Here is a 19,379-nt window from a genome sequence, read left to right on the forward strand (position 1 = left end):
CTGATTGGCCCCTTGTCCACAAGCTCTTTGATTTCTTCCTCTCTCTTGCTGTCAATCCTGCTCCATGTTGAAAGAAATGTTCATAAACATCCTTTTATATGGTGACCAATTGTGGTTCCCACTATGTGGAATCAATTAGCAATAATAAGCAGTCATTATGTATGGTTATCATGTATCATACATGTTATCTAGATGTTTATACTTTACAAACACATTTTATTTCTGTAGTTCTCAAAATCCTTATATAGTAGACAGACCAGTTAAAAAATCTAGTTTTACCAAACTGTTAAGTGATTAACCATTAAGCGCAGTTAGATTAAAGTTATGGTCAAATGTATTTAAACAAATGAGAAGAGAATCATATGAAAAGTATTGTGAGCATTGCATTGTGAAAGGCATTTACTTTATATGAAAGGTATTTCTAGATGAAACACTGATTAGGTTTGGTGAAAATGTTTCTGTGTGGTTTTGTGTTTTGTACTTAGTCAATTGAAAATGTGCTTCAAGTTTTGAAGAAAAAAGTAACAGCCTTTTTGACGATCTGCGATGAGTTTTGTTCTAAGAGTTGTGAAATTTTACCACACACTTGTGAAAATAGTACCAAGACAACACTGGGGAACAGGTTGTCTGGAATCCAGTAACAGTGGAAATTGACCCCCTCCTCTCTCTTTGTGAGGTAACAGTGCTCTGTACAGGCAGAAGTTAGTAAGTATGAGACAATCTTTACTGAACTGATCGGGTCCATTGAGAGAATACTCACTGAGGTGAAAAGGTTGATTAGAGGCCAGGAGAAGACTGCAGTGAGACGGGTTAAAGGACTCCTGGAGCAACTGGAGCAGGAGATAGCTGAGCTGAGGAAGAGAAGCACTGAGCTGGAGCAGCTCTCACACACAGAGGATCACATCCATTTCCTCCAGGTAACTAAACTGCCTTGATACATGTGATATGAAGTTGCATTTTTTAATAGTGACAGAATTCGAAATGTCTCCTGAGCTGAAGACCAAAGAACAGTTGTCCCTCTGTCAGTGATATTCAAACACCCTCTCAAAGACAACATACATGTTATTTCTTTTACTTATTGGGTTTTGTTGTTCATCAGTCAGACGTCCTCCAGCTGACATTGGATCTGAATACAGCTTATCCAGAACTCAGGCTGTCTGATGGAAACTGGAAGGTGACAGCCACTGATAAAGCTCAGCCCTATCCTGACTACTGGGGACAGCTGCTGTGTAGAGAGGGCCTGTCTGGAGTCTGCTACTGGGAGGTAGAGTGGAGCAGTGGATGGGTTGAAATAGTAGTGTCATATAAAGGGATCATCAGGAAAGGAAAGGTCCCAGAGTCTACATTTCTAGGTAACAGTCAGTCCTGGACTTTGGAGTGCTATCCCCCCCATTGGAGGGTTTTGGCACAATGCTAATAAAACAGAAATATCTGTCCCCTGCTCCTCCAGAGTAGGAGTGTACCAGGACCACAGAGCAGGAACTCTGTCCTTCTACAGCGTGTCTGACACAATGACCCTCCTCCACAGAGTCCAGACCACATTTACTCAGCCCCTTTATCCTGGGTTTGGGATTGGTACAAAATCATATCTCAATAATTACCAGTAGGTACAGATGATTTCAACCATTTCAGACATATTGATGGAGAGCTTCTGGGTTATTAACGGTCTTCCAGTAGGCCTATGATCTGGTTCAATTCCCCTTTTTTAACGTTATTGTAAAAAAATAAAAATAATAATAATTAGACATAGCACATTCTTTGTAGCCTGGTCCCAGATCTGTTAGTGCTCTTGCTAAACAGATGGCATGATAGCACATACAGACTGACACTCAGGCTTCAGACTTTTACTGTCTACCTGATCACCTCTTGGCTGTTGCAATCCTCTGTAAATGTGTCTCTTTTTCTCTTGATGTAAACTGTAGTACTGGGAAACCAGTCAAATCAGAAACTGGGATCATTGTTGATCCATTTATGATCAGATGAGAATAGTTAAATCACCCATGTACATGTATGAATCCAAACAATTCAGTTGTCTGAATCACTTACTGAATCAATGTGGTCTTTCAAAATAAAAGTCATCATCATGACATTGGAATTGCTCTACTATTGAATTGATTGACACAATGAATCAGCTATTTCCAGTAATCTATGTACCAATATATATTTAGACAAATAGATGATACATAAAACACTCCCACATCACATCCATTTAGACAAATAGACGACACATAATACACCCACACATTATATTGGAGTAGGAAGGAACACAAAGATTGAAGTCTATGACCGTCTAAACCAGTGGTATTCAAAGTCGGGGTCGCGACTCCTAGTGGGGTCACGGGGGAAACCAAAAATGAAGAGTACAGATTATTGTATGGGACAATATACAAACGTTTTGGAGAAAGATCATTATTGAGTAAATGTATTTATTCTGATGAATACCGCTGATCTAAACTGACTGTCTAAAACTGACTGTTGAATACCGCTGATCTAAACTGACTGTTTAAAACTGACTGTTGAATACCGCTGATCTAAACTGACTGTCTAAAACTGACTGTCAATTAAATGAATACACAGTACATACAATATATATATACAAAAGTATGTGGACACCCCTTCAAATTAGTGGATTTGGCTATTTCAGCCACACCGCTGACAGGTGTATAAAATCGAGCACACAGCCATGCAATCCCCATAGACTTGATTTGATTTATTAGGATCCCCATTAGCCGACGCCAATGGCAACAGCTAGTCTTACTGGGGTCCGACATATAACAAAAAATACATTACAGACAAAAGACTTTACAATTTACATACATTTAAAAACATTAACATGTAGTGTGTGTGTGTGTGCATCAGTTACACATACATGTCAGTACATACACACAACAAGTAGGTGACATGGGGGAGAGGCGTTGCTTTATTTGTTTTTTATATAATAAAATATGTCATTTAGCAGACGCTTTTATCCAAAGCGACTTACAGTCATGTATGCATACATTTTTACATATGGGTGGTCCCGGGGATCGAACCCACTACCCTGGCATTACAAGCGCCGTGCTCTACCAGCTGAGCTACAGAGGACCACAGTTTGCTGTTCACTTGCACTATATAAGATGGAAGGGAGTTCCATGCTATCATGGGTGGCTCTGTATCCTGTAATACTGCACGTTTCCTTGAATTTGTCATGGACCTGGGGACTGTGAAAAGACCCCTGGTGGCATGTCTGGTGGGATAAGTTTGTGTGTCAGTGAAGTGTGTGTGTGTCACTGAATTTCCAACACATTAATGTTTCTTATAAAAACAAGGTGACATAGTCAGTCTTTACTCAACTCTTAGCCAAGAGAGACTGGAATGGATACTATTAATATCAGCTCTCTGATTACAATGAAGAGCAAGACGTGCTGCTCTGTTCTGGGCCAGCTGCAGCTTAACTAGGTCTTTCTTTGCAGCACTTGACCATATGACTGGACAATAATCAAGATAAGACAAAACTAGAGCCTGCAGGACTTGCTTTGTGGAGTGTGGTGTCAAAAAAGCAGAGCATCTCTTTATTACGGACAGACCTGTCCCTATCTTTACATCCATTGAATCTATATGTTTTGACCATGACAGTTTACAATCTAAGGTAACGCCAAGTAATTTAGTCTCCTCAACCTGTTGAACAGCCACACAATTCATTACCAGATTCAGCTGAGGTCTAGAATTTAGGGAATGATTTGTACCAAATACAATGTTCTTAGTTTTAGAGATGTTCAGGACCAGTTTATTACTGGCCATCCATTCCAAAACAGACTGCAACTCTTTGTTAAGGGTTTCAGTGACTTCATTAGCTGTGGTTTCTGATGTGTATATGGTTGAATCATCAGCATACATGGACACACATGCTTTGTGTAATGCCAGTGGAAGGTCACTGGTAAAAATTGAAAAGAGTACAGGGCCATGAGACAAACATTGGCAGTAGAATGGCCTTACTAAAATGATCAATGACTTTCAACGTGGCACCGTCATAGGATGCCACCTTTCTAACAAGTCAGTTTGTCTAATTTCTGCCCTGCTTGAGCTGCCCTGGTCAACTGCAAGTGCTGTTATTCTGAAGTGGAAACGTCTAGGAGCAACAACGGCTCAGCCGCAAAGTGATAGGCCACACAAGCTCACACAACGGGACCACTGAGTGCTGAAGCGCTTAGCACTTAAAAATCGTCTGTCCTCGGTTGCAACACTCACTACTGAGTTCCAAACTCCCTCTGGAAGCAGTGTCAGCACAATAACTGTTCGTCAGGAGCTTCATGAAATGGGATCCGTGGACGAGCAGCCGCACACAAGCCTAAGATCACCATGCGCAATGTCAAGCTTCGGCTGGTAGTGTAAAGCTCGCCGCTATTGGTCTCTGGAGCAGTGGAAACGTGTGATGAATCACACTTCACCATCTGGCAGGCCGACTGACGAATCTGGATTTGGCGGATGCAAGGAAAACCTACTTGCCCCAATGCATAGTGCTAACTATTACGTTTTGTGGAAGAGGAATAATGGTCTGGGGCTGTTTTTCATGGTTTGGGCTAGACTCCTTAGTTCCAGTGAAGGGAAATCTTAACGCTACAGCATACAATGACATTCTAGATGATTCTGTGCTTCCAACTTGGTGGCAACAGTTTGGGGAAGGCCTTATCTGTTTCAACATGACAATGCCCCCATGCACAAAGCGAGGTCCATAGAGAAATGGTTTGCCGAGATCGGTGTGGAAGAACTTGACTGGCCTGCACAGAGCCCTGACCTCAACCCCATCGAACACCTTTGTGATGAATAAGAACGCCAACTGCGAGCCAGGCCTAATCGCCCAACATCAGTGCCCGACCTCACTAATGCTCTTGTGGCTGAATGGAAGCAAGTCCCCGCAGCAATGTTCCAACATCTAGTGGAAAGCCTTCCTAGAAGAGTGGAGGCTGTTATAGCAGCAAATGGGGGACAAACTCCATATTAATGCCCATGATTTTGGAATGAGATGTTCGATGATTAGGTGTCCACATGCATTTGTCCAGCGCTACAGGGGACTAAGGTAGTGTAGAGGTCACAACACTGTTTCTATGGAGACTGTTGTGGAGGAGCGTTCCATGGTGTCGTAGAATCACAGGCAGGTCTTGTACTGCAGGAGTTTCTCTGCCAGAAGGCTGCTTCCTACTCCTCTACTCTGCACCACACTCAGGTCTAGGTTCCTGGGACACAGGGGAGGAGAGACTGCTAGGGTGGATCTGTCTCAATACTGTCACCTGCCTCAATACTGTCACCTGTCTCAATACTGTCACCTGTCTCAAAACTGTCACCTGTCTCAATACTGTCAGCTGTCTCAAATACTGTCACCTGTCTCAATACTGTCACCTGTCTCAATACTGTCACCTGTCTCAATACTGTCACCTGTCTCATCTGCACAGACTATATTAATACTTTGTTCAGGTCACCTCAAGAGGTCAAGGAAATTCTCAAATTTGTATCACTGAAAATCCTCATGTCCTTTGCCTCATCTACAGTGACTATATTGATACATGAGAGGTTCTCATACTGTACCTGGAAGATATCCACCAGAACACCAGAGTGTTTATGGTCATCAACATGGCTAAGAAGAAGAAGAAATGCTCCAGATTCCCTTCATGCAGTGTGTTTGGGTACAAGTTACCTGTAGTTGGACAGGAGAACAGTGCTATCAGTGGCCATAGGACTGAATCACCATAATGCAGACAGAACCCCATCAACCATTCCAACATGAATGGATGTTCCTCTTCAGTTTCTATGGTTACGATGATGCATCTGTTAGTGAAGCCTTTACCTCCAGAGAGTAGGTAGACCAGCTGGATGATGAGGGCTCCCAGGAAACATCCCCCTCCGTAGGACAGGGGGAGGAAGTGCAGGGAGATGCCTCTGATATGACTGGGTGTCAGGTGGAAGGAGATCACAGAGCCTGGAACAGAGAAGAGAGGAAGGCTGGGAAGAGAAAGAAGCATTCATTTGGTTCAAACGTCTCTTGTCTGTCTCTAATACACCAGTAGGGGGCATCCTAACCCTAGCTTCCAGAGTTCAGAATACTATCCTCCGTGTTGGCAGTTGGTTCCAACACTCCACATTCTAACTTCATCCTAACTACATATGGTGTCCATTGACATTCGAAATCTCAAACCCAGTTTGTCTCTGTGTACGAACAATGTAGGAGCAATAGGTGTGTCAGAAATACGTGCTCAGCCAGCCCCAGTAGGATGTACTGGGGAGCCAGCTGGAAGCAGGCCATGGAGGACACCTGGAGCACCTTCCCTGAAAGGGCCTGCTCCGTCAGAGGATAGCCCTTCCTGTGGACCTCAGACAGGCCCGCTACCAGGACAGACAGGGCTGCACACGCATGACCCAGCACTGAGAGAGGAGAGGAGGGAGGGGACAGGGAGAGATACAGAGAGAGAGAGGAAGAGAGAGAGACATTAACATTGACTGGCTCATTGATGTGGATGGTATTTGTGTGTGTGTGTCTGTGTGTGTGTGTCTGTGTGTGTGTGTCGTGTATGTGTTTGTGTCTGTTTGTCTGTTTGTCTGTTTGTCTGTCCGTGTGTGTGTCTGTGTGTGTGTGTGTGTGTGTGTGTGTGTCTGTGTGTGTCTGTGTGTGTGTGCCGTGTGTGTGCTTACTGATGACTCTGTCGGGGGAGAAGGGTGTTGTGATCTCCACATTAATCTAGGTAGCCATAACCAAATCAGTTAGTCACTGAGAGATGATATATCAACACAGAGATGGGCAAAATATACTGTACATCAAAAATGGATCTTGTTAAAAATACCAGATACTCTAAAGACTAATGTATCAAACTAAAATACAAAATACTTTTGTAGTTGTATGTAGATAAAATACAAATACATACAGGTAAATACATTTGCTAGTATACACCTTCACTACAACAACATTCTCAGTGACGGAAGAAAACAGCTTTTAACTTTCTATGACTGTGATATGAGATTGTTAATCTACCTTAGTTGAATGTACTGATGGTAAGTCTCTCTGGATATGAGTCTCTGCTAAATGACTAAAATGACAATGTAAAAATGAACAATTGCAAAGCACACTAGGTATTATTATTTGCCTTCTTTTGGGTGCAGAGCTCATTATTTTAATACCCAGCATATTTTTCAAGTGTTCTTTTTTACATGTATATTTAGTTCATTTAGCAGACGCTCTTATCACACCATAGTGCTATCAGACTTCTGATACCAATGCAGGGTGAAAGATGTGAACCGCTATAAAAAATGGTATAGAAAAGTATTTTGTATTTTCAAAATACATTGGAGTGTAGTTCATCCCAGCATATTTCAAATGACTAAATACTCAGAAGTAATTAATATATGTATTTCAAATGCATGTAACATAAATACAAACTATCTCTGCCGACTACCAAAAAATCTGTCACACTTCCTTATCAAAGAAACCACACCCCCTCTACATACAGAGTACACATTTTTGTCATTTACTAGTCACTTTATCAAACCATAGTGCCATCAGACTTCTGATACCAATGCAGGATGAAAGGGGAACACAAAATGTCCAACCCCTATAAAGAATGTTATAGAAAAATATGTTGTATTTTACAACAACAAAATGTTTTTACAAATTACATGTCTCAAAAGTATCTTGTTCCAAATACATAGGATTGTAGTTCAGGCCAGTGCAATACAAATGACAAAATAGTCAAAAGTCATTGAAATATGTATTTCAAATACGTATAACAGAGATACTGCCCATCTCTGTCTCCACATTATCTTCTGTAACATGTTGAAGGGAATGCCTGCTGTTGGAAGCGTACTCCACCCTAAAGCCACTCTCCAATTAGGGCCACATCCTAGTTAAGCAGTACACCTTGCTGCAGTCAACTCTCTATGCCCGTTTGGTGAGCCACCATGCGGCTGGTGGGTCTCCAACCCAGCCACTATCTCAAAGACTATGGACCTCTTGATGAACTCTTTTGATGTAGTTTTGATTGGTATGGTGGCCAAAGACATTTCAGTTATAGTTTTGACTTAAAGGGATACTTCAGGATGTTGTCAATGAAGCCCTATATTTATTTCCCCAGTCAGATGAACTTGTGGATACCATTTGTGGTGACAGAAATTGACTTAGGTACAAGGTAATTAAGTAAGATGACATACAGTTAGTCTTAAAGGTACTAAACGTAGTTATTGTGTGAAGAAGATATAATGAAGAAAACATTCTGCCAGTAAAACTTTATTAGAACAGTGTGTCGCACAAGTTCCTCTTTCTGGTCCTCTGTCTAAACCAACTGTTCGAGGCGGAGTGCCAAAACAGCTTCTGGGTGAGGGGCAGCATCCTGTTGTTGATCCTCTGTCTAAACCAACTGTTCTAGGAGGAGTGCCAAAAGAGCTTCTGGGTGAGGGGCAGCATCCAGTTGTTGAGATAGAAGTCACAACAGCTCAGCATCAGGGTTGAAAACTGAGATGTGTCAGTTCTCAGAACCCTGTTCCGAGAACTGAAACAAAACACCCTGATCTCTTGAGTTTGTAAGTGATTGCCCAGTAATTATGCTCTGAGGAGAGATTGGTATTTTATTTTGCCTTTTCAATGCCTTTTCAAAGTGATTTGTGAAACATTTATTTTTAATAAAACTCCAGGACATTTTCCTGTTTAAACCGGTCCTTTGCCTCCAGTGTCCTGGTCCTAAAACCCCCATGCAGACAGAGTATTCTACTACCACGGATGGGTAGAAATTACTACATACAATTACAAAATACAGATACAAAATACCATCAAGATCAATGTATCAAAATACACTACTAAATACTTGTATTTTGTAATGTATTTCATTCAATGTAATGTATTCATTTAAAATACAAAAATACATTTGCAAGTAACCGATCCGAACACCAACAACATTCTCAGAAACAGTGACAAAACCTTTTTTCTTGCTATGACAGTGATACTGTATTTTGCTATCTACCTTAGTTGAGCAAGTCACTCTGGATAAGCTAAATGACTCAAATGTAAATGTATATGTGAAAATGAACATAAGAAATTAACTGCAAAGCACACTGGGTATTATTTTTGGCCTTGTTTCGATGGAGCTCTTTAGAATAATACTCAGCATGCTTTGCAATTATTCATTTTTACATTTACATTTTAGTCATTTAGCAGGGCGAATTTCAATTAGTGCCTTCATCTTAAGACAGCTAGGTGAGACAACAATATATTACAATCGTATCAAGTACATTTTCCCTCAAAAAAGTATTTATCAACATTTTCCCATATACATTTATATGTAATTCATTTAGCAGATGTTATTATCACACCATAGTGCTATCAGACTTCTGATACCATTGCAGGGTGAAAGGGGGGGGGGGCCACAACATGTGAACCGCTATAAAAAATGGCATAGAAAACGATTTAGTATTCTGAAAGTACAAAATACAAAATGCATTGGAGTGTAGTTAAGCCCAGTGTAATTCAAATGACAAAATATTCAGAAGTAATTAAAATATGTATTTCAAACATAAATACTGAACATCTCTGCCTGCTACCCAACACTCTGTCACACTTCCTTATCAAAGAAACCACACCCCCTCTACATACAGAGTACACAGTCAAGTAGGAAGCCACTTCCTGTCCTCTGGTGTAGAGGTCCATGAAACAGAAAGTCATCTTTGACACTGAACAGAAAGTAATCTTTGACACTGCCATTGCTTAACCTACGGGAGAGAGCACCAAAATGGCAGAGAATCAGGAACTGTTCTGTTGCTCCATCTGTCTGGATCTACTGAAGGATCCGGTGACTACTGCCTGTGGACACAGCTACTGTATGGGCTGTATTAAAGAAAGCTGGGATCAGGATCATCTGAAAGGTGTCTACAGCTGTCCACAGTGCAGACAGACCTTCAGTCCAAGGCCTGTTCTGAAGAGAAACATCGTGCTGGCTGAAGTGGTGGAGAAACTGCAGAAGACAGGACTCTAGGCTGCTCCCCCTCCTGCTCTGTGCTATGCTGGACCTGGAGATGTGGCGTGTGATGTCTGCACTGGGACCAGAAAGCAGAAAGCCCTCATGTCCTGTCTGGTGTGTCTGGCCTCTTACTGTGAGATTCACCTCCAATCTCACTATGAATCTCCTGCTTTGAAGAAGCACAAGCTGGTCAAAGCCACCGCACAACTACAGGAGAAGATCTGCTCTCATCATGACAAACTGCTGGAGGTTTACTGTCGTACCGATCAGCAGTGTATCTGTTATCAGTGTGTGATGGATGAACATAAAGGCCATGATACAGTGTCAGCTGCAGCAGAGAGGACTGAGAAACAGGTAAGACCAGAACTACTTGTTGGTGACTATCTGATAAACACATAATTAAACATACAGTAGGAACTAAGGCTGTTTGAATATGAGATCATTAAATGATATCGATCCACGGCAGAACAAATATGAACACAAACCTTGATTATATAGATATGTTAACCCAGAGTCTCCAAATGTATCACCATTTTCTAAAGTCAAACACCATTGTAATTTGTTATCAAACACCCAATCAGCTCCCCTGTTATGTGCACTGTTAAAACTATAATAATTCACATTACAATATAATAATATAATTTCACACAGACACTTCCTCAACATTTTAATCCCTATCTTCTATGGGCCCTATGTCCCATTACTATACTATTGATCTACTGGACAAATAAAGCTTGATAGCTCATTGAAGAGTGATTCTCCACAGAGGCAGCTGGGGATGAGTCATCAGAAGGTCCAGCAGAGAAGGAGCTGAAGGAGCTCAAACAGGCTGTGGAGTCTCTCAAGGTGAGTATTGTTGACCAGAGGAGACTTCTCTCCTCCAGTCAGAGAGAGAGAGAGAGAGAGAGAGGCCCCTCTCCAATCCCACTGACCCCACTGTTGGAAACAGGCTGTTTGGACCCATTTCAGAGAATATACTGCTTAATGTCACTGGTGAGATATGAACCCGGGTCAACCACAGGAGAAACCAACATCTTGACCGTTTCACCAAGAGGGCATTCCGTATCGGGCCAAAGGCCGACACAGATTTTGAAGTTGCAGGCGGGGCTACCTCATCACAAAACCTTGAGTAATCATGACTGACTCATGTCCCCTATACATTAACATGGAGCTCTCTCTCTCTCTCAATTCAAATCAATTCAAAGGGATTTATTGGCATGGGAAACATATGTTTACATTGCCAAAGCAAGTGAAATAGATAATAAACAAAAGTGAAATAAACAATCAGAAATTAACAGTAAAGATTACACTCACAAAAGTTTCAAAGGAATAAAAACTTTCAAATGTTATAATTCAAGTGCAAACAGAGTGAGCCATTCGCCAGACTGAGTTCAGGAGGTGAAATGGAAATGAATGAGGGAGAGTTAAGTGAGGTAGAAGGTGTGGTGAAGAGCTCAGAACCAGAGCCTGGCATCAATGGACATGATAAAGAAGAATCTGGTGCAGTAGGAGATACATTGTTGTAGAAAGTGGATCCATACCTTTTGGCAGATCCATTTGTAGTTGCAGGGTGGGTGGGAAAGGAGTTGGGTGCAGTTGAATCAGTGAAGGTAACCTGTAGTGATATTTGTTTGTTTTTCGTTTGGTGGGACACAGACCCGGTGGTGAGCGTGGTGAAACAGAGGAGTCACTGTCAGTCCTTTTGAGTTTTGAGTCTTTACCCGACAAAGTAATGTTAGGATATATCAGTTATTCTGTTAGAGCTTTTGTGCCGAATCCACTGCGCTGATTCAGGTGCAACGTTTATGATCATGTTGCAGCAGTTTGTAGGAGGGAGATTCCAAGATGTGGGAAGTGTGCAGGAGGGCATGGGATAGAGGATTGTGTAGTTTCGGTGGATAAAAATGTGTCAACTGTTGGGATGCCCATGTTGCTGGGGATCTGAAGTGTCCGGTGCGAGAGAGGCAGGTTGAGGTGGCTAGAGTCAGAGTAGTACAGAAGGTGTCGTATGCTGAGGCAGTGAAGAAAGTAGAGGAGGATGGGTCAAAGGTGAGAGAGCCTGAGAGGATCCCTGTGAGTAGTAGATCTGTGCCAGAACAGAGGGATAGGCCAACAAGTGATATATGCTTCAAGTAAAGATAGCTTCTTAGCGCTCATAGCAATGGTTATCAACTGTACAGCAGAAATTGAATGAAATTGAATGTAAATCACAGAAAATAGATGTTGTGGTGGCAACTGCAGAGAAGTTTTTGGGCATACAAGATTAGACTTCAGAAGAGTTACAGGGTGTGTTGAGTGGTGGTGTCCCGTCCTCCCAGGCCGTTGGCATGGTGCAGGAGCAGATAGGGTCAAAGTAGTGGAATGGCGTAGTGGGTATTTAATGAGTGTAGGGTTAGTTGGAAGGTTGTTTTTTGTGTTATTATAATTTCCCCTTTTCCCATTTTGTGTCACAAAGTATGATGGATTTATATTCTAGTCCAGTTGGGGGCGGTAATGCAACATATTGGATGCCAACCGCCGTGAAACTTCAAAGAAGAAGAACCGTTACATTATGTATATGTACAGTATTGTAACGATGTTCATGTCTCTCTCATTCATTAACTTTCATGGTAGTTGGTTGTGTGGGTCTCTGGTTATGAATAGGGTGCTGACAGACAATTGTTGATGGATATTTATAGAGCTCTGATCAGGACGACAATTGATTACTGGTGTACAGTTTATGGAACAGAGGTAAAGACTTGGCTTCAGAAGCTGGACAGAATCCAGTATAAAGCTTTAAGGATATGTATTGGTGCATTTAAATCAACATCTGTATGTGCCTTACTAGTGGAGGCAGGCGAGATGCCTTTGGATATACAGCGTAAAAATTGTCATTTTCTTATTGGGTTAAAAGGCTGTGAGGTTGAGCATCCCACTGCTACTGTTCTAGATGACTGTTGGGAATATACTAGTAGACAAGGCAGTGGTTTTGGTTGGACAGTTGGAAAGCTTGCTGATGAGAGTGGTTTGAGGGAGTTGGAGGTTGGCCCTTCTGTGGTGATAGGGGATGTTCCTCCATGCTGATATAGTGAAACTGGTTGACAATTTCATTGGTAGAAGTGTTTATGCTTTTTTACTGCTTTTCACAGACGGATCCAAGGACCCAGATAGTGGGCGCACAGGAGCAGGCGTTTACGTTCCTGAATTTGATGTGCAGATATGTAGAAGACTAACAGATGAACTGTCAGTATACTCAGTTGAACTGTTGGCGATAATAGTTGCCCTCCAGTGGGTGGAGGACGTACAACCTGTTAGAATTATAGTATACTCAGATTCTCTGTCTGTATTGAATAGTTTATCATCTGGTAAATCTAATAGGAGTGACCTGCTATTGGAGGTATTAATGTTATTATGGAGAATTGAGAGAATGGGTGTAGTAGTGAGATTCTGCTGGGTCCCAGCACATTCGGGTGTGGAAAGGAATGAAATTGTTGACCAGTTAGCTAAAAGAGGTTTGAAACGAGATATAATTTATATTAATGTTCCACTGGGTAGAGGTGAGGCCAAATGTAAGATCAGAGCCATTTTGATAGATGTGTGGCAGAAGAGATGGTACTCTGAGCACAAGGGCCGGCATTTATATGCCCTCCAAATAAATGTAGTTGGACCAAGATTCAAAAGTCAGATTAGGAAGGAAGAGGTGGTGTTTACTCGATTGCGCTTAGGACATTGTACATTGATCTCGTCATTACATCTGGTTGGCAAGCATTGGAATGGTTTGTGTCTGGGGGATACGGTCGATGAAACGGTGGAGCATGTGTTGTTATATTGTTGTAAGTATGTTGAAGAGAGGGAAAGATTGAAGTGTAGGGTCATTGAGGTTGGACGGGGGTTGGGGGGGTTTGGAAGGGATTTGGGGGATGGGGAGGGTCTATTAGAAGTTAGTAGGGCTCTTCTTTATTTTCTCAGAAGTACTGAGTTAGGCAGGAGTATTTAGAAATGTTGGAAACCGTGATTGACCACACACTCCAGCACAGTAGGTGGCGGCATGCACCTTTAACATTGGTTTGTGGACCGCCATTATATCATAGAAGAAGAAGTTGGTTGTGTGAGAGTTTCGTGGTTCGTGAGAAGGGCTACTATTCTTTTTTCTTTTGGTTCTTGCGTATTTTCTGAATTTATTTTCTCATGGTGGAGGGTTTGTTTATTGGTTTCCACTGTTTATCGTTTAGAGTTGAGGGGGGAGTAGGGGTAGTTTGTTAGGGCGGCGTGATGGCCTCAACCGAGTGGAGAAGAAACGCTGTCGCTTCGGGTGCGTTCTGGAGAAAGGTGTGGAGGAAGTTTTGCTCATGGTCGGCGAACAGGTTGGAGTGGAACATCTGCATCCAGAATGAACAAGGCGGTGGTTGTGTTAATGAAAAAGGTTTGTCTTGTTGCGAGTGGGATTTTTGTGAGGGGTGTGTTGGTGCAGATGTTGCCTCTTTCGATAAGAGTTGTGGTGGCTAATCTGCCTCCGTGTATTACTTACGAACAAACCGCAAGTAGTTGGTTAGTTTTGGTAAATTTGCAAGTGGTTTTCGTGTGCTCTCGGCTGGGTGCCAAGCGGAATCCGTTAAACATGTCTCTTTTCGTAGACAAGTGTTTGTTTCTTAACAAACTTCAAGGTTACACAGGGGAGGAACACAGGGTTTGCTAGCACATATAGTTTTCGGTGTTTCTAGTGTGGGGATCATCAGTTATAGGCTACAAGCAGCAATATGATTGATAGGTAGGACAGGTATTGAACCCAAATAATCCCTACTCAGATGCGCTAACCTCAACCCTAGTAAAAATGCATTATAAAAACCTTCTATATAAAATGATCTCATATTGGGAGTAAATAGCCTCTGAATAGAAAAGAAAAAACACTGCATCTTCCAGCCTACCAATAAATTACATAATGCAACCGTCGCGGTTAGCATATTTACCTCAACATGCCCCTCGCTTGCGTGAGAAGGCAGAGTGCTCGATGCTGGTTGATGAATTTGACAATTAATGTACTAGGAAAATACGTTTTTGTCGACCAGAGGTGACTGAATTAATGTTCAGGTTTATTGATAATCATTATAGTAATGAAGTATAATTTCAAAACATGACCATAAAAACAGGTAATAATAAACATGAATCATCATTATATTACTTCACAGTAATGTATTAAATTATTTTTCAGTCCTTCCTCTTGCGTTAGCAGTGTGGAAAGGGACAGTAAAAAGCTCAGGCAGGAGTTTTCCTGTGAGGGGGAGTGGTGGTGTATCCAGGGAGAGAACTAAACTAATCTTCTGAAATGTCAATCATGGTCTTATGCTGCCATCTATTGGAATTATTAAGCAACTGCAGTAGTACTGAATAAAGTGTTTTTCCTTACTAATCCATACTAAAGTAGTGATTACTCAGAATTGCTAAATAAATGGTGGGGGTACCAGGAGGGAGGAGAGTATTTTTTTTACATTTTAGTCATTTAGCAGATGCTCTTATCCAGAGCGACTTACAGTTAGTGAGTGCATACATTTTCATACTGTCCCCCCATGGGAAACGAACCCACAACCCTGGTGTTGCAAGCGCCATGCTCTACCAACTGAGCTACACGGTAGTAGTGCATGGCCAAGTGGTGGTGCGCAGGCCGTGGAGAAAGCGGTGGTGGGGAGGGTTGCAGCTGGGCTACATGAGCTGAGGCAGGTTTTTGTAGTAACAGAGACTCCGGTGGGCAAAGGCTTGGTGGGCTCATCCCAGGAAATATTGCCTGTCATTGGGGAAGAGGCACTGATCAGGGAGGAAGTGCAGGGGGGCAGAGACTGGGGAGGAGGAGGACGGTACCGTGCCAATGGAGGAGGAGAAAGAGGGGGGAGGTGAGTCTGCGGGAGCGGAGGACAAGGTGTCTCGTTTTCAGACGGCTCATTGGATCCAGAGCTGACAGCCAGTCAGGCTGAGGGCCCAGTATATACGGTGAGATAACTTTCTAGGTTCCTGATGGAGACTAAAGGGGAAAAAGAAGGTTCTGCTGGAGTCTTATTTGATTGATCCTGGAAGGTTTGTAAGGTCAGTACAACACGTGATGAAGAATGAGGGGTTTAGTGTCCTCTCACCCAGGAGGCGGTATAGGCTGAGAAAATGGGTCATGGGTTCTTAAAGGCATGTCTTCAGAATCTGCTTAAATTGATGTTTTTTTTCTGGCATGGCAGCTTTATGGGCTTCTCCACTGGTTTCTGATTGTGGTGATTTCCCTCCCACCTCTTATGGAGATTTCACGGTTATACTTCCTTAACATGAACGGCGGCAGAGACTGGGGGAATAAGTCAAACAAAAACATTTAAACATGATTTTTTTGCAAGAGACACACAGTGATGTGATTAATGAAGTGTATTGGGGGTCTGGTGGAAGGGGGCGCAGGTGCTGAGCCATGGCACAAATCTTAGTGCAGGGGTAGCAAAAGAGTGTAAGGGTAGGTTGTTAGTGGTTAGAGCCAAAATCAGTAACCTTGTCTTTGCTTTCCAAAATGTGTCTGCACCTAGTACAGGGCTCAGTTCTCTGTTTCACCAGGGCCCAGGCAGGTGTCCTATTGGAAATTCCATGTAAAGCTCTTCCAAGATGTCACTTTTTGCTCAAGCTTCCAAGGTTTTTGGGAGAGGTGGGGACAGCAGAAGGGGGAGTAACTTCTGTTGTGGGGGAGCGGAGGGAGCCTGATGGGTGGGTAACTTCTGTTGTGGGGAGATGAGGGAGCCTGATGGGTGGGTAACTTCTGTTGTGGGGAGATGAGGGAGCCTGATGGGTGGGTAACTTCTGTTGTGGGGAGATGAGGGAGCCTGATGGGTGTGTAACTTCTGTTGTGGGGAGATGAGGCCGCGGCTGTGGAGTTGTACTCTGATTTATAGAGGGCATAACTCTGTGATCCTGGGTGTTCTCAGGTTCTGCTCACAGACCTTTCCAAACTCTCTCTGTCACAGAGAAATGAAATGGACATTTCCCTGGCCTTTCACAAACTCTCAGCTGCCGTCTCTGAAGGTCTGGGAAATTATTGGACAGGACGTGTGTTGCTACTGTACCCTACGGAGGTGGGCTGGAGGGAACCAGCATGTGCTCTGTTGAGGAGGGCTGGTGGTTTGGGGCTGGATCAGCAGCTCTTCATTAACATTTAACATTTAAGTCATTTAGCAGACGCTCTTATCCAGAGCGACTTACAAATTGGTGCATTCAACTTAGGATAGCCAGTGGGACAACTACATCTCGATCACAATAAGTACATTTCTTTAAACAAGTCAGTGCTAGCAGGTGAAATAAGTCAGGTGTTAGTTTAGACAAAAGACAGTGGTAGTAAAGGTGGGGTAGAAGGATAACTATTATACTATTGCAGGTATTCCTTAAAGAGGTGAGGTTTCAAGTGTCTCCGGAAGGTGGTCAGTGACTCCGCTGTCCTGGCGTCGTGGGGGAGCTTGTTCCACCATTGGGGTGCCAGAGCAGCGAATAGCTTTGACTGGGCTGAGCGGGAACTGTGCTTCCGTTGAGGTAGGGGGGCTAGCAGGCCAGAGGTGGATGAACGTAGTGCCCTCGTTTGGGTGTAGGGTCTGATCAGAGCCTGAAGGTAAGGAGGTGCCGTTCCCCTCACAGCTCCGTTGGCAAGCACCATGGTTTTGTAGTAGATGCGAGCTTCAACTGGAAGCCAGTGGAGTGTGCAGAGGAGCGGGGTGACGTGAGAGAACTTGGGAAGGTTGAACACCAGACGGGCTGCAGCGTTCTGGATAAGTTGCAGGGGTTTAATGGCACAGGCAGGGAGCCCAGCCAACAGCGAGTTGCAGTAATCCAGACGGGAGATGACAAGTGCCTGGATTAGGACCTGTGCCGCTTTCTGTGTAAGGTAGGGTCGTACTCTGACTAGCAGACCTGCGGCTGCCGGGGGGTGGAAAACCCCCCAAGAGTCGGCACAGCAGGCGGGACAAACGTCTCTTAGGCTGCTGGAGAGAGTCATGGGGGAGGTCCAGGAGGCTCTGCCTGACCCAGTGAGGAGGGGGCTGGAGCAGCCTGAGGAGGGGCCACCACCTTTTCCACCACTGCAAGTGACAGCAGAGACTGGGGACAGGCAGGAGAGTCCGGAGGACTTACTGACTTTTAACACTCTGAGCCTGGGGGAGTTTGAGGAGGTGGGGGGGTAAGGTGCTGTACACCCTCAGTGTCAAGGTTAGACACATCAGGAGCTTAGCGGGAGTGAAGGGGCATCAGTGGCAGGGGGTTGTGGGGGCTGAGAGCATGGCAGGGTATAGGTGGAGGGTGGTCTATAAGCTCCCAGTGCTGGAAAGGTCAGGGGTCCTCCAGTGGAGGGTATTACATGGAGCCCTGGACACCAATAGCTGGTTGGCTCGGGTTGACCTGGGAGTTGGGGAGGGGTGTCCGTTTTCTGCAATGACAGACTGTTCATCATGTTTTTTCTGTGTTGCCAGGGTAATGCCATTACTGTTGACGCCTTAGGGTTGAGTTTGAGTTGTACAAAATGATCAACAGTGTGGAGATGTTTCAGGAGGTATGGGGGCTCAGGGGGGCTGTCTGTACGGCTGGAGAGGAGGGGTTGGATGGACGGTTGGAATGTGGTGCTGGATGGTGTATTGTACTGTGGTGTTGGGTACTGGATAATGTGATAATGTGATAACTGGATAACTCTCTCTCTCTCCAGAGTTATCAGTCTCTCTCCAGTACCAGTGTATCTTCAGACTTACCCAGCATCGTTGTCCGTCCTCTTCAGTACTTTGGAGATGTGAGTAAGACTGTGTCTGAACTGAGAGAAAACTAGAAGACGTCCTTAAAGGAGAATGGACCAAGATCTCCACTACAGGTGTGTTGAAAATAATAAGAACATCAACTTTAGACCATTGAAAGTTCCCTACTAGTCATATACATGTGGAATATGGTATGATGATAACATTCCCTCTCTCTGTGAATGTGTTTGTGTGTCTGTAGTGAATATAGTGGATGTTGTACTGCCTCCAGAGCCCAAGACCAGAGAACAGTTCTTACAATGTGAGTCTCTTTATTCTGAAGTAACTAACAGTCTCTTTTTACTGACACTCCTAACAATCCCTCTAGAAATATATAGCAATAGTAGATCTAATCAAAGACTGGGTATCTATCTGACTCCTCATATTTCTCTGATTTGATCTCTGCTGTGCTCAAATCAAAGACAGGGTAGATACAGTATCTGACTTAACTTATTGTTCTAACTCCCCTCATTGGTCTCTGCTCTGCTCTTCTCCCAGATTCCTGTCAGCTCACACTGGACCCAAACACAGCACACACACGCCTCTCTCTGTCTGAAGGGAACAGAAAGGTGACCTATACAGGCCAAGTCCAACCATATCCTGTTCATCCAGACAGATTCACCAACTGGTGGCAGGTTCTGTGTAGAGA

General features: G+C 43.5%; 1 pseudogene; it reads right to left on the reverse strand.

Annotated features, from left to right (window-relative positions):
* Positions 1-4,988: 4,988 nt before the first annotated feature.
* Positions 4,989-19,379, reverse strand: part of LOC121559288 — a 64,650-nt pseudogene continuing 50,259 nt past the window's right edge.

Source organism: Coregonus clupeaformis, unplaced genomic scaffold, assembly GCF_020615455.1.
Source record: "Coregonus clupeaformis isolate EN_2021a unplaced genomic scaffold, ASM2061545v1 scaf0374, whole genome shotgun sequence".
NCBI classification, from domain to species: domain Eukaryota; kingdom Metazoa; phylum Chordata; class Actinopteri; order Salmoniformes; family Salmonidae; genus Coregonus; species Coregonus clupeaformis.